Genomic DNA, 13909 nt, shown 5'->3' with positions numbered 1-13909 from the left:
TTTTGCATCCATGTTCATCAAGGATATTGGTCTGTAATTCTCCTTTTTGATGGGGTCTTTGTCTGGTTTGGGGATCAAGGTAATGGTGGCCTCATAAAATGAATTTGGAAGTTTTCCTTCCATTTCTACTTTTTGGAACAGTTTCAGGAGAATAGGTATTAATTCTTCTTGAAGTGTTTGGTAGAATTCCTCTGGGAAGCCATCTGGCCCTGGCCTTTTGTTTTTTGGGAGATTTATGATGACTGCTTCCATTTCCTTAGTGGTTATAGGTCTCTTCAGGTTTTCTATTTCTTCCTGGTTCAGTTTTGGTAGTTGATACATCTGTAGGAATGCATCCATTTCTTCCAGGTTATCTAATTTGCTGGCATAGAGTTGCTCATAATATGTTCTTATAATTGTTTGTATTTCTTTGGTGTTGGTTGTGATCTCTCCTCTTTCTTTCATGATTTTGTTGATTTGGGTCATTTCTCTTTTCTTTTTGATAAGTCTGGCCAGGGGTTTATCAATCTTGTTAATTCTTTCAAAGAACCACCTCCTAGTTTCGTTGATCTGTTCTACTGTTCTTTTGGTTTCTATTTCATTGATTTCTGCTCTGATCTTTATTATTTCTTTTCTCCTGCTGGGTTTAGGCTTTATTTGCTGCTCTTTCTCCAGCTCCTTTAGGTGTAGGGTCAGGTTGTGTATTTGAGACCTTTCTTGTTTCTTGAGAAAGGCTTGTGTTGCTATATACTTTCCTTTTAGGACTGCCTTTCCTGAATCCCAAAGATTTTGAACAGTTGTGTTTTCATTTTCATTGGTTTCCATGAATTTTTTAAATTCTTCTTTAATTTCCTGGTTGACCCATTCATTCTTTAGTAGGATGCTCTTTAGCCTCCATGTATTTGAGTTCTTTCTGACTTTCCTCTTGTGATTGAGTTCCAGTTTCAAAGCATTGTGGTCTGAAAATATGGAGGGAATGATCCCAATCTTTTGGTACCGGTTGAGACCTGATTTGTGATCTAGGATGTGATCAATTCTGGAGAATGTTCCATGGGCACTAGAGAAGAATGTGTATTCCGTTGCTTTGGGATGGAATGTTCTGAATATGTCTGTGAAGTCCATTGGGTCCAGTGTGTCATTTAAAATCTTTATTTCCTTGTTGATCTTTTCCTGAGATGATCTGTCCCTTTCAGTGAGGGGGGTGTTGTTGTCAATGTGTTTCTTTGCTTTTTTTATTAATTGCCTTATATAATTGGGTGCTCCCACCTTAGGGGCATAGATATTTACAATTGTTACATCTTCTTGTTGGATAGACCCTTTAAGTAGGATATAGTGTCCTTCTTCATCTCTTATTACAGTCTTTGTTTTAAAATCTAATTTATCTGATATAAAGATTGCCACCCCAGCTTTCTTTTGGTGTCCATTGGCATGCTAAATGATTTTCCACCCCCTCACTTTCAATCTGGGGGTGTCTTTGGGTCTAAAATGAGTCTCTTGCAGATAGCATATCGATGGCTCTTGTTTTTTAATCAAATCTGATAGCTGTGTCTTTTGGTTGGGGCATTTAGCCCATTTACATTCAGGGTAACTATTGAAAGGTATGAATTCAGTGTCATTGTATTGCCTGTAAGGTGACTTTTAGTGTCTGTTGTCTGTGTTCCTTTCTGGTCTATGCTGCTTTTTGGCTCTCTGCTTAGAGGACCCCTTTCAATATTTCTTGTAGGGCTGGTTTCGTGTTTGCAAATTCCTTTAGTTTTTGTTTGTCTTGGAAGCTTTTTCTCTCTCCTTCTATTTTCAATGACAACTTAGATGGATATAGTATTATTGGTTGCATATTTTTCTTGTTTAGTGCTCTGAATATATCATGCTAGTCCTTTCTGGCCTGCCAGGTCTCTGCGGTTAGGTCTGTTGCCAGTCTAATGTTTCTACCATTATAGGTTACATATCTTTTCTCCTGAGCTGCTTTCAGGATTTTCTCTTCATCTCTGAGACTCGTAAGTTTTATTATTAGATGCCGGTGTGTTGACCCATTTTTATTGATTTTGAGAGGGGTTCTCTGTGCCTCCTGGATTTTGATGCCTGTTTCCAGCCCCACATCAGGGAAGTTCTCTGCTATAATTTGCTCCAATATACCTTCTGCCCCTCTCTCTCTTTCTTCTTCTTCTGGGGTCCCAATTATTCTAATGTTGTTTCGTCTTATGGTATCACTTGTCTCTCGAATTCTGCCCTCATGATCCAGTAGTTGTTTATCTGTCTTTTTCTCAGCTTCTTTATTTTCCATCATTTAGTCTTCTATATTGCTGATTCTCTCTTCTGCCTCATTTATCCTAGCAGTTAGTGCCCCCAGTTTTGATTGCACCTCATTAATAACCTTTTTGATTTTGACTTGTTTAGATTTTAGTTCTTTTATTTCTCCAGAAAGGGTTTCTCTAATAACTTCCATGCTTTTTTCAAGCCCAGCTAGTATCTTTAAAATCATTATTCTGAATTCTTGTTCTGACATCGTACTAATGTCCGTATTGAGTAGGTCCCTGGCAGACGGTAGTACCTCTTGTTCTTTTTTTGAGGTGATTTTTTCCATCTTCTCATTTTGTCCAGAAGAGAATAGATGAATGAGAGAAGAAAATGCTAACAGGGTAACAATGTCCCCATAAAATATACTCTAAACAAATCTGAAAAGACCTGAAACCAGGGGAAAAGAATGGGAAAGAAAGAGAAAAAATAAGAAAATGAATTAAGACAAAAACAAACAAAAACAGAACAAAACAAAGAAAAAACAGAATATGATCAAATATGATCAGGCTGGTGCATAGATCAGTGCCACACACTAGGTTTTGGGTGTATTTTGGTCTGTTAGAAGAAAGTGCCTCCCAAAATTTTAAAGAAAGACTTATATATGTACAAAATAAGTGTTGATACAATGAAGGGGTGGAATATGATTGTAAAGATGAAAATTATAAAAAATTTCATAAAAGATATTAATAAGATATAAAGTGGTTTGAAAAAAGAAAGAAGAGGATTTAAAGAAAAAAAAAGAAAGAAAGGAAAAAAAGGGGGGAGAGAATGAATGTGATCAGGCAGGAGACTAGAACAAAGCCATACAGTAGAGATTTAGGGTATATTTTGATCTGTTAGAAGAAACTGTATCTCAAAATTTTAAAGAGAGAACTATTTATATATATATGTCAAAAATAAGGGTAACTACTATGAAGGGATAGAATATGACTCTAAAAATGAAAAATAAAAATGTTTTTTTTGAAAAAGGGATTGATAAGATGGTTGAAAAAGGGAAAAAGAAAAATTAAAAAAAAAAAGACAATAAGAAATTTAACTTTGAAAGAGTAAAGAATCATGGTAAAAAAGCCATGAATTCTATGTGCAGTATTCCCCTAGTGCTGAAGTTCTGCCATTCTCTTTGATGGGTAAAGTTGGTCTTGGTTGGCTGTTCTTGCTGACCCTCTGGGGGAGGGGCCTGTTGCCATGGTTCCCAAATGTCTTTGGCGAGAGGCAGAATTGCCCCGCCTTTGCCGTCCGGGCTAAGGAATCTGCTCGGGCTTGCTCTTGGGAGCTTTTGTTCCCTGCAGGCTTTCGGTACAGCTTTGGAGAGCGAGAGTGAAAATGGTGGCCTCCCAATCTCCGCTCCGGAGGAGCCGAGAACTTGGGCCCTGCTCCTCAGTGCACCCCCAGAGAAAAGCAATCACTCCCATGTACCTGGTCTCCGGCTGCACTCTGTGCTCACCCAGCCTGTGACCGAGCGTTTCTATATCTGGTCCATGACCCTGTGTGGAGTCTCCAAACCCAGCAGATCCCTGCAGTGTGCTCCTGCGCCACTCCTCCCGGGGAAAGAAGGGGAGTATCCCCGGATCTGCCATTTGTTGGGCTCCTGCTGGAGAAGCAGTGGTCTGACTGTGCCACGGATCACAGTTTATGGCAACCCTGAGCTGAGAGCCCGCGCCTCCGCTCCATCTCTGCAACCAGCTTTCCCGCTCCGATACCTGGGAGCTCTGCTGCTTTCTGTGACTCTGAGGGTCCTGAGACCACACTGTCCCACGAGGGTTCCACCCCCCACTTAGCCACTGGAATGACGTCCCTCAGTGGACCCGACTTCTAAAAGTTCCAATTTTGTGCTCCGTGGCTCTATCACTTGCCAGAAGCCGACGGAGGCCCACTCCCCCGCCATCTACCCTCCCGAATATCACCTCGGATTCACTTCTCTGCACGTCTTACCTCCAGAAAGTGGTCGCTTTTCTGTTCAGAGAGTTGTTGCTATTCTTTTCTTCAATCTCCTTTTGAGGTTGTAGGTGTTCAGAATGGTTCCCTGGATCCTTATCCAGCTGAATTCCTGAGACCAGGCAAAATCCAGGACCCTGAGATCATGACCTGAGCCAAAGTCCGATGCTTAACTTAGCCATTCAGACACCACTCGAGTTTTCTAATTATATTTCATGGTTGAAGTAAAATTATAACATTGTCTGAAGTGGTTCTAAATATATATAGAGGAGATATTTAAGACAATACATTAAGTGGAGAGGGTAATGAGATGTAGAGAAAGGTAATGTTTCTATACTTCACTTGAACTGGTAAAATAATGGCACCAGTAGACTGTGATAAGTTATGTATACATAATGTAATATTTACAGTAACCACTAAAGAAGCTGTCACTTCTTTTGAGATATCATTCAAAAACCCTATAGGTAAATACAAATGAAATTCAAAAATTTTTTTCAAATAGTTCATAGGAAGGAAACAGAAAAAAAGCAAACAAACAGAGAGAATGGACAACAGAAAATAAAATAGTAGACTTAAGTCCTAACATCAAAAATTAAATTAAATTTAAATGGTCTAAATACACAAATTAAAAGATGGAGACTTGCAGAGGGGACTTAAAAGCATGACTTTGGAGAGGGTATGTGCTATGGTGAGCGCTGCGAATTGTGTAAGACTGTCGAATCACAGACCTGTACCTCTGAAACAAATAATACAGTATATGTTAAAAAAAGAAGAAGAAGATAGCAGGAAGAGAAAAATGATACGGGGGAAATCTAAGGGGGAGACAAACCATGAGAGACTATGGACTCTGAGAAACAAACTGAGGGTTCTAGAGGGGAGGGGGTGGGGGATGGGTTAGCCTGGTGATGGGTATAAAAGAGGGCACATACTGCATGGAGCCCTGGGTGTTATATGCAAACAATGAATCATGGAACACTACATCAAAAACTAATGATGTAATGTATGGGGATTAACATAACATAATAATAAAAAAAAGCATGACTCAACTGTATGCTGTCTGAAAGAAACTCACTTTGAATATAATGATATAGGAAAGTTGAAAGTGATGGAGAAAATGTATCAGGCAAACATTAAGCAGATGAAAATAGGACCGGCTATATTAATATCAGAGAGAGTAGGCTTCTGAGAAAAAAAAAATAACAGAGACAGAGGGACATAATGTAATGATAAAAGAGTCAAGAAGACAAAACAATCCCAACTGTGTACACATCAAACAATAGAGCTGCAAATTATGTGAAGAAAACCAATAGAATTAAAAAGAGATATACATAAATCCACAATTATAGTTAAAGACTTTAACACCCCTTTGTCAACAATAGAACAATTGAAAGAAAAACTAGACATAAAGTCAGCAAGGATATAGAAGAACCCAATATCCCTGAACAATAGGAATAATCAATATTCATTTTTTTATTTTTTATTTTTTTATTTTACATTTTTAAATTTTATTATGTTATGTTAATCACCATACATTACATCATTAGTTTTTGATGTAGTGTTCCATGATTCTTTGTTTGTGTATAACACCCAGTGCTCCATGCACTGTGTGCCCTCTTTAATACCCATCACCAGGCTAACCCATCCCCCCAACCCCTCCCCTCTAGAACCCTCAGTTTGTTGGGAATAATCAATATTCATAAACAACAGCTGAAAATACATTCTTTTCTAGTGCATACAGAACATGTACCAAGATAGATCACATCATGGGCCATAAAACATACCCTGGTAAACTAAAAAAATTAAAATCATACAGAATATGTTCTCTGACCACAATGGAAACAAACTAAAAATCTAAAACGGGAAGATCACAGGAAAATCTCCAAACACTTGGTAACTAAACAACACATTTCCAAATAATTCATGGGACAAAGAAAAAATTTCAATGAAAATAAAAAATACATTGAACTGAATTAAAATGAAAATGCAACATATTTAAATTGTGAGACACAGCAAAAACAGTGCTGAGAGGGAAAATTATAGCACTAAATTAACATATAGGTAGAGAAGAAGAGTCACCAATCAATAACCCAAATTTTCACCTGAAGCACCTAAAAAAAGAAGAGCAAAATGAACCCAATAGTAGCAAAAAGAAGGAAATAGTGAAGAGCAAAATCAATGAAATTGAAAACAAAAATAATAGAAAAAATCAATGAAACGGAGTTGCTTCTTTGAAAAGATCAATAAAATTGACAAACTTCTAGCCAGAACGTCAAAGAAAAAACGAGAAAAGACACAAAATACTAATATCAGGAATGAAACAGGGCATTATTACAGACACAACTATGAGAAGAATAAGGGAATTAAAAACTTTATTTACATACATTTGACAACTTAGATGAAATGAACCAATTCCTCAAAAAACACAAACTACCACAACTCAACTGAAGGATATGTAGATGGCAAATAAGGAAAGGTGTTCAACATTATTAGCTATTAGGGAGATTGTAATTACAGCCCCAACAAGATGCTGCTACACACTATCAGAATGTCTGGGGAAAAATTGTGACACTTCCAAATACTGTTAAGGATGATGAAAAACTGGGTCATTCAAACATTGCTTGTGGGAAGGTAAAACTGGAGAGCCCCTCTGGAAAACTGTTGGGCAGTTTCTTTAAAAATTAGACCTGCAATTACCACAGGACCCAACAATTTCCCTCCTGGTGTTTACCCCAGAAAATGAACACTTGTATCCACACAAAGACCTGAATATGAATGTTTATGGCAGCTTTACTCATAATAGCCCCAAACTGGAAACCATTCAGGTATTTTTCAATGAGTGGTACATCCATGCCATAGATACCGAAGACTAAAAAAACAATTGACCCAGGTAACCACCTGGAGGAATCGCCAGAGAATTATAATTGAAACAAACAAACAAACAAAGGTATTTATCGAGTGTTTCCACTTATATAACATTCTTAAAGTGACAAATTATAGAAAGGAAGAACAGATTAATGGTTTCCAGGGATGGAGGTGGGGATGGAAGCATGGTGCAGCTATAAAGGCAACATAAGGGATCCCTATGGATGGAAATGTTCCATATTTTGACTGCATCACTGTTAATATCCTGGTCATGATATTGGACTATCATGCAAGATGAGACCATTGGAGGAAACTGGGTAAAGGATACACAGAATCTGTGTATTGTTTCTTACAACTGCAGGTGGATTTGGAGTTATCTCAAAATAAACAAGATTAATTTAAATAAAAGTTTTTAAGAAGTCCTGGGAGCTTGGAAGTCACCTTTCCATCCTAACAAGTAACAAGCTGAATAGACTGACAATAAATTTATAAGAGATTGGAGGACACAGGGCAAACTGCAGCCCTCACGATTGGAGAGCCACAGAGGTGAGTAAAGGGTTCATGGTTTACCAGTGCAGAGACTAGCAGAAACCACTGTGGGAACCATTGTCAGAGCAGGCAAGCCTAAACTTCAACTGACAAATTGCAGGAGGCTCAGTGAGGACAACTCAGAAAAACTCCAGGGAAGCCCAGGCACTGCAGTATGGGGGAGATGTCCCCACAGTATTGTGAGATTTACTACTGGCAATTCAGCCAGATTCCCACAGTAAATATCAGAGAAAAGTCCCCTCCTGTTTTGGGCAGGAACCATTTTGAAATATCCCAAAGCCCTCTGTTCTTTTTTTTTTAATAAAAAATATTTTATTGAAAGATGCATTCTTTCTTTTTTTTTAAATTTTATTACGTTATGTTAATCACCATACAAGCCCTCTGTTTTTAATGAGTCCCACCCTCAGGGGAAACTAGTTAACCAGGGCCTAACCTGCTGGTGTATTGTCAGAGCCTCACTACACAACTTCTAGCTGGCTCTAGCTACACTGGGCCTACACAAGGCCTTATATATGCAAATATAAGATTATATGTGAATAGATGGATGAAAATAGGTCTCAGGAACTAGAAAGGATGCTGGTCTAGAATGTTTTAGAAAATGTAATGAGGAAAGAATTGATGCAAACACTAGAAAAGAAGATAAAAAGCAATCTCTTTCTCTATGATTGTTTTTCTGGAGAATCCAAGAGAGTTGGGTGAAAATCACACTCAGTCATTGGACCCTAGAAATTACCTGAGCAAGTGTGTTCCCCACCTTCCATGCTCTGTGGAAGCCCAGCCCTGACATGTGTAGAACAGTGGAGGCCACAAAGAACACCTCAGAAAGTATTTCTTGAAGTTTAAATAAAGCCACTACTTAATGTCATAAAAGATGATTCATTCTGAAAATGTAATAATTCTGAACTCAAATGCACCCCAAATTATATATATATATATGCCTCAAAATAGAGCAGGAGTCATCAGAACCACCAGGTGGCAAAGACACAGCCCCAGTGATTGTGGACATTTCTGTAGTCACCTGTCCTATGAATGAGAGGACGTGGACCCAAGCCAGAAAGTCCAAAAAAGGAGGCACCCAGGTAGAGCCTCCTGGAGAGGGTTTGTGGGACCAGGACCCATTTTTCAGGAGGTTCCAGCCCATTGTTGGGGATTGGTTATAGGCTCAGGGCAGCAGGAGAAGGAGCAAGAGAAGAGCCCAGCCTCCCTGATCTCAGTGAGGGGAGGAGGAACATCCAAAACCTTGGAAGGTACAGGACACATGCCTGTCCTTTGGTCTCCGTCCTGCCCTTTGAGAGCTCCCAGGCCTCACTGGACCCTCACCTCAACTCAGAACCAGCCTCTTGTTCCTACTTGCTTCCCTTTGGTTTATACTTTCCTTCTGGTTTCTCTTTTCCTCTTCTCTCATTTCTTTTTCCACTTCCTTCTCATCTCTCCACTGGCCTTGATGTGGGAACGAGGTATATGTCAATCACTAAGTCTATGTACAGAATCTTCGCTTCCTGGTTTTAGGAATTTAGTTAATTATAGAAAATTTGTGTTCTCTCTATCTCTCTCTCAAACACACACACACACACACACACACACACACACACAGATTCTTTTACAAGGCTTGGGGGAGATTCAGCTTATTACATTTGCATGCATGTTGACTATGTGATTTTTCAAGAAAATCACATTTAAGCAAGAATTTGGATATGTACAAAGAGATATGCACAGAATTATCATTATGCTGCTAATACCAGCAATGATGGCAGATGACATGTGTTCAAAATAGAGTCTAGACTAAATCAATCCTGAGACATTAGTCAGCCATTACAGGTGGAAAGGTCTTGTCTATATGATGGGGAAAGAAGGAGGAGGCAAATCATAGACCAATGAGCAAATTATTAAGGTTATTTCCAGTATTTGAAAGATATTCCCAGTATTTGATAGAATGGGTTAGTGGGCTACAGACTAATTGGCAAGTGGAAGTGAAGGGTAAGAACTACCTGAGACAGGTGTATCTTGCAGGTAGTTAACATTCCATTTGCCTCACATTCAACTCTTCACATTTCCTGCTGAAGCCTTCTCCTCCATTTTCCACCCCAGCACATGACACTGCCTGCTGCTTAAGCCACTTATTATCTGGGGTCACCTTTGACTTTTGACTCTTCTATCTCTAGGCCTGGTTAGCTCAACCAGCTCATAACTGCGGGCATTACTTTCCCCTTCATTTGCTTATACCCCAGTAGCAGCCACCTCCTCCCAATTGCAATGTCCCAACAGCCTTTTAACTGAGAATCTAGCTTCCACCACTTTTGCCTTATTCCAATTAATCATCTGTCATCATACAGATAATCATATTTAGAAAATTAGAAATCTTATGCCAGTCTGCTAGACCCCCATGTTTAAGCATTTGTTGTTTTGTTTTGCAAGTTCTTCAGTCATCTAATTTGGAAAGCACAGTTGTGGGAGGAAGGATGAATGAGGATTTGTGCAACAGAGAGTGGGATATGGGGATAAAGGAGGTAATGGAATAGATGAGGCTACTAACACCGTTACCCTACAGAGATAGGTTCAAAAGGAGCTCCTGGAGGTTGATGAATCAGAAGAGGTTTAATTATATTTTTAAACTTATACAAATAAGTAGTAGAATATCTATTGATTGATCAATCCATCAGTCCATCCATCCATCCACCCATCCATCCATTCATCCAAATAGTGAGAAGAAGGAGGAACATAAAGAGTTAGCATGTGAGCCAAATCCTCATCTTTCATATCAAGGATTCACAATATCTTCTATGAGTCCTGTGGAGTGGAACCGAGAGGTAAAGGGTGGAGTAGGCACTTGATTTTCATCATCTTAAGGTCTTCTCTACATTTAATTTTCACTGTGGAGCTTTCAAATTTTTATAGAAATTATTTTATTTTATTATTAGTTCTATTTTATTATTAAGAGCTAGAGCATTATGGAAATAATTAACTTAGAATGTAACATTCCTATGTAATCCCATCCCTCAGGCACAAGCCTGTGAATGGTTCAAAATCCCAAGTTTCCTTTTTTTGAGCTTAACAAATCATTATTTATTCTTAAAAAATCCAGATCTTTTTCTGCTTAATATTTTACAACTTGCTTATTTATCCAGAGCAGATGTTGTTCCTTGTCAGTACATGCACATACTTTGGTTAATTTTTTAGATCTCATTTCACGGATATTACATATTTTTAGAATTTTGTTGTTTTTTATTATAATTCCAGTGTAGTTCACATACAGTGTTATATTAGTTTCAGGTGTACAACATAGTGATTTGACAATTCTCTACATCACCTGGTGCTTATCACGACAAGTGTGATCCTTAATCCCCATCACCTATTTCACTCATTGCCCCACCCACCTCCCCTCTGGGAACCATCAGTTTGTTTTCTATAGTTAAGCGTCTGTTTCTTGGTTTATCTCTTTTTTTTTCCCTTTACTCATTTCTTTTGTTTCTTAAATTCCACATATTTGTGAAATCATATGGTATTTGTCTTTCTCTGACTGACTTATTTCACTTAGCATAATACTCTCTAGCTCTATCCATGTTGTTGCAAATGGCAAGATCTCATTCTTTTTATGGCTGAGTAATATTCCATTTTATATACACACTACATCTTTATCCATTCATCTATCAGTGGACACTTGGGCTGCTTCTATAATTTGGCTCTTGTAAATAATGCCACTATAAACATAGGGGTGCATTTATCCTTTTGAATTAGTATTTTTGTATTCTTTGGACGAATACCCAGTAGTGTGATTATTGGCTCATAGGGTCATTCTGTTTTTAATTTTTTGAGGAATCTCCATACTGTTTTCCCCAGTGGATACAGAATATTACATATTTTATTTAATAACCTACTATAGATACATATTTTGGCTGTTTTCCTCATGTCTTTTTTTTTTTTTTTAACTAGTAGGAACTGTAGTGCAGTGAATAATTTTCAGTCAGTTTTGTGCCTGTAGGCAAGCATTTCTGTGAGACAAAATCCTAGGTGTGGAACACTGTGCTGAGGAATATGTAACTTTTAAATGTTTAACAGGGATTGCTATATTGCTATAACAAAGACTGATTCCTACTCTTTCAATGCTGATGAAAGTGCCTTATCAATGGAGCATTATCATTGTGTTTAATTTTTTTCCCAGTGTGTAGAAGAATAGTGACATTTCATTCTTGGGTTAACTTGAATTTTTATTGTTGAGGATGTTAAGCATATTTCCATATGAGTATTATAGACATGTATATTTCTTTTTCTGTGATTTGTGTGTTCATGACTTTTCTCTGAATTTTCTATCGGAGTTTTGTCTTAAAAAATTACTCATAAAAGCACTTTGGTATAATGAAAATTAAAATTTACTGTGTCACATTTGTCAAATTCTTAGCACTTGTCTTACTTTGTTCCCACTAGGATGACTATAATCTAAAAAGACAGATATTAACCAGTGTTGGCAAGGATGTAGAGAAATTAGAACCCTCATACACTGCTGGTGGGAATGTAAAATGGTTTACCCACTTTAGAAAACCATCCAGTAATTCCTCAAAATGTTAAATATAGAGTTAACATGCAACCCAATAATTCCATTCTTAGGTGTATACTCAAGTGTCTACACAAATCTTGGAACATAAAGGTTCTAACAGTATTATTCATAATAGCCAAAAAATGGTGTTAAAAAACAAAATTTGATGAGTAGATTTGAAGGTCTAATTGGCTTTATTAAATGATTCATGAATTAGGCAGCATCCTATCTAGAAAGTAGAAGGGAAATTCACTGAGCTAAATAAACAGACAAACAGGAAAGGGTTTTTAAAGGCATAGAGAGGGCATTATAAGAAGAAGAAGGAGGAGGAGGAGGGGGAGGAGAAAGGGGGAGGAGGAGGAGAAGGAGAGAAGAAGAAGAAAAGAAGAAGAAGAAGAAGAAGAAGAAGAAGAAGAAGAAGAAGAAGAAGAAGAAGAAGACGAAGAAGAAGAAGAAGAAGAAGAAGAAAGGGGGAAGAAAGAGGAAGAAGAGGAAGAAAGGAATTTATTAGCAAGAGATGTGTTGTTTAAGCAAAGTTGCCCTTCTAAGGGGAGTGGAAGTGGTCTATCAGTTAATTTCCTAGCGTTTACTAACTAGGAAATTCCATGTTTCCTGGTTAAAGATTACATTTCTGGGGTGTTCACACTGTAGTTAGGTTAGTTATTAAGTCTTGGTTTACTGACTTGGGACCTTAACCTAAGTGATGCCATTTAGGCCTGTGGTTTTCTTTTTAACAGTGGAAACAACCCAAATCTGTGCAAATTGGTGAATAGATAAATGAAATGTGGTATACACATACAATGGGATATTATTTGGCAATAAAAAGAAATAAAGTAGCAAGATATGCTATAACATGAATGACCCTTGAAAACATTACCAGCCGTTGAATTGTGTACTTACATGGATGGATGGTATGGGAATTAGATTTTAAAAAGTTGCTTAAAAGATCACCCTACATGTGAGCAATGAGCCCAGGTGCATCCCAACTGCTCTTCAAATCCATGGGACACCCTGAGTGGCAAGCACCCTGATGGTCCCTTCTTGAAATCCTGATGCCTGCAGTCATGAGCAAAAAGAAAGGCTTTTTGGGTGGCAATGGCTTCTGGAGCAATCTGCATCTGTGTTTTCTGGTGACCCCAAAGTAGATAGAGTGTGATTGGTTGGGAGGAGAGGTGTTTTTGGGGGAGGAGTGGAGACCTGAGGATGGGCCCAAGACTCTGGCTTGTTGGAGCCCCTTCCTCTTCAAATCTGTGGGTCCACATCCACCACAGCATTCAGCAACTCCCCCACTCCCTTTTATTTCCCAGGACCACCTTCTTTGAGAAGAAGTGGGGTCAAAAATGGGCTCCTGTCCAGACCTGTGGAAGTCACAGAGAAGGGTGTGGGTGTCTCTCTGCTTTACATTGTGCAACTTCCTCTGGACACAGATACCAGGTAGAAGGTGAATCAACAGGGACAGCTAGAGAGAGTTCTTACCACAGGCCAGTTGTTTTCAAACAATTGATGTGTGGCCAAGAGGGGAAATGGATTCATTTTGGATGTGTTGTCTGCTAAAATTCTTGACTTACTTTGAATCAAGACAAAGGAGGAAATTGTCTTTTTCTTTTGGATTTAAAAAGAGTTTTCCAGAAGAGAGAATTTAGTCCTTCTGGACTATCCAAGATAAGTCCAAATATCTTCCAAATAACTTATTCTCTGTTCCCATTCATCTCTTGACTTTGCCTATATGTGCATGTGTGTGCGAGCACCAAAATGTGT

Source organism: Zalophus californianus, chromosome 8, assembly GCF_009762305.2.
Source record: "Zalophus californianus isolate mZalCal1 chromosome 8, mZalCal1.pri.v2, whole genome shotgun sequence".
NCBI lineage: Eukaryota > Metazoa > Chordata > Mammalia > Carnivora > Otariidae > Zalophus > Zalophus californianus.
Note: the sequence above shows the minus strand (reverse complement) of the source record.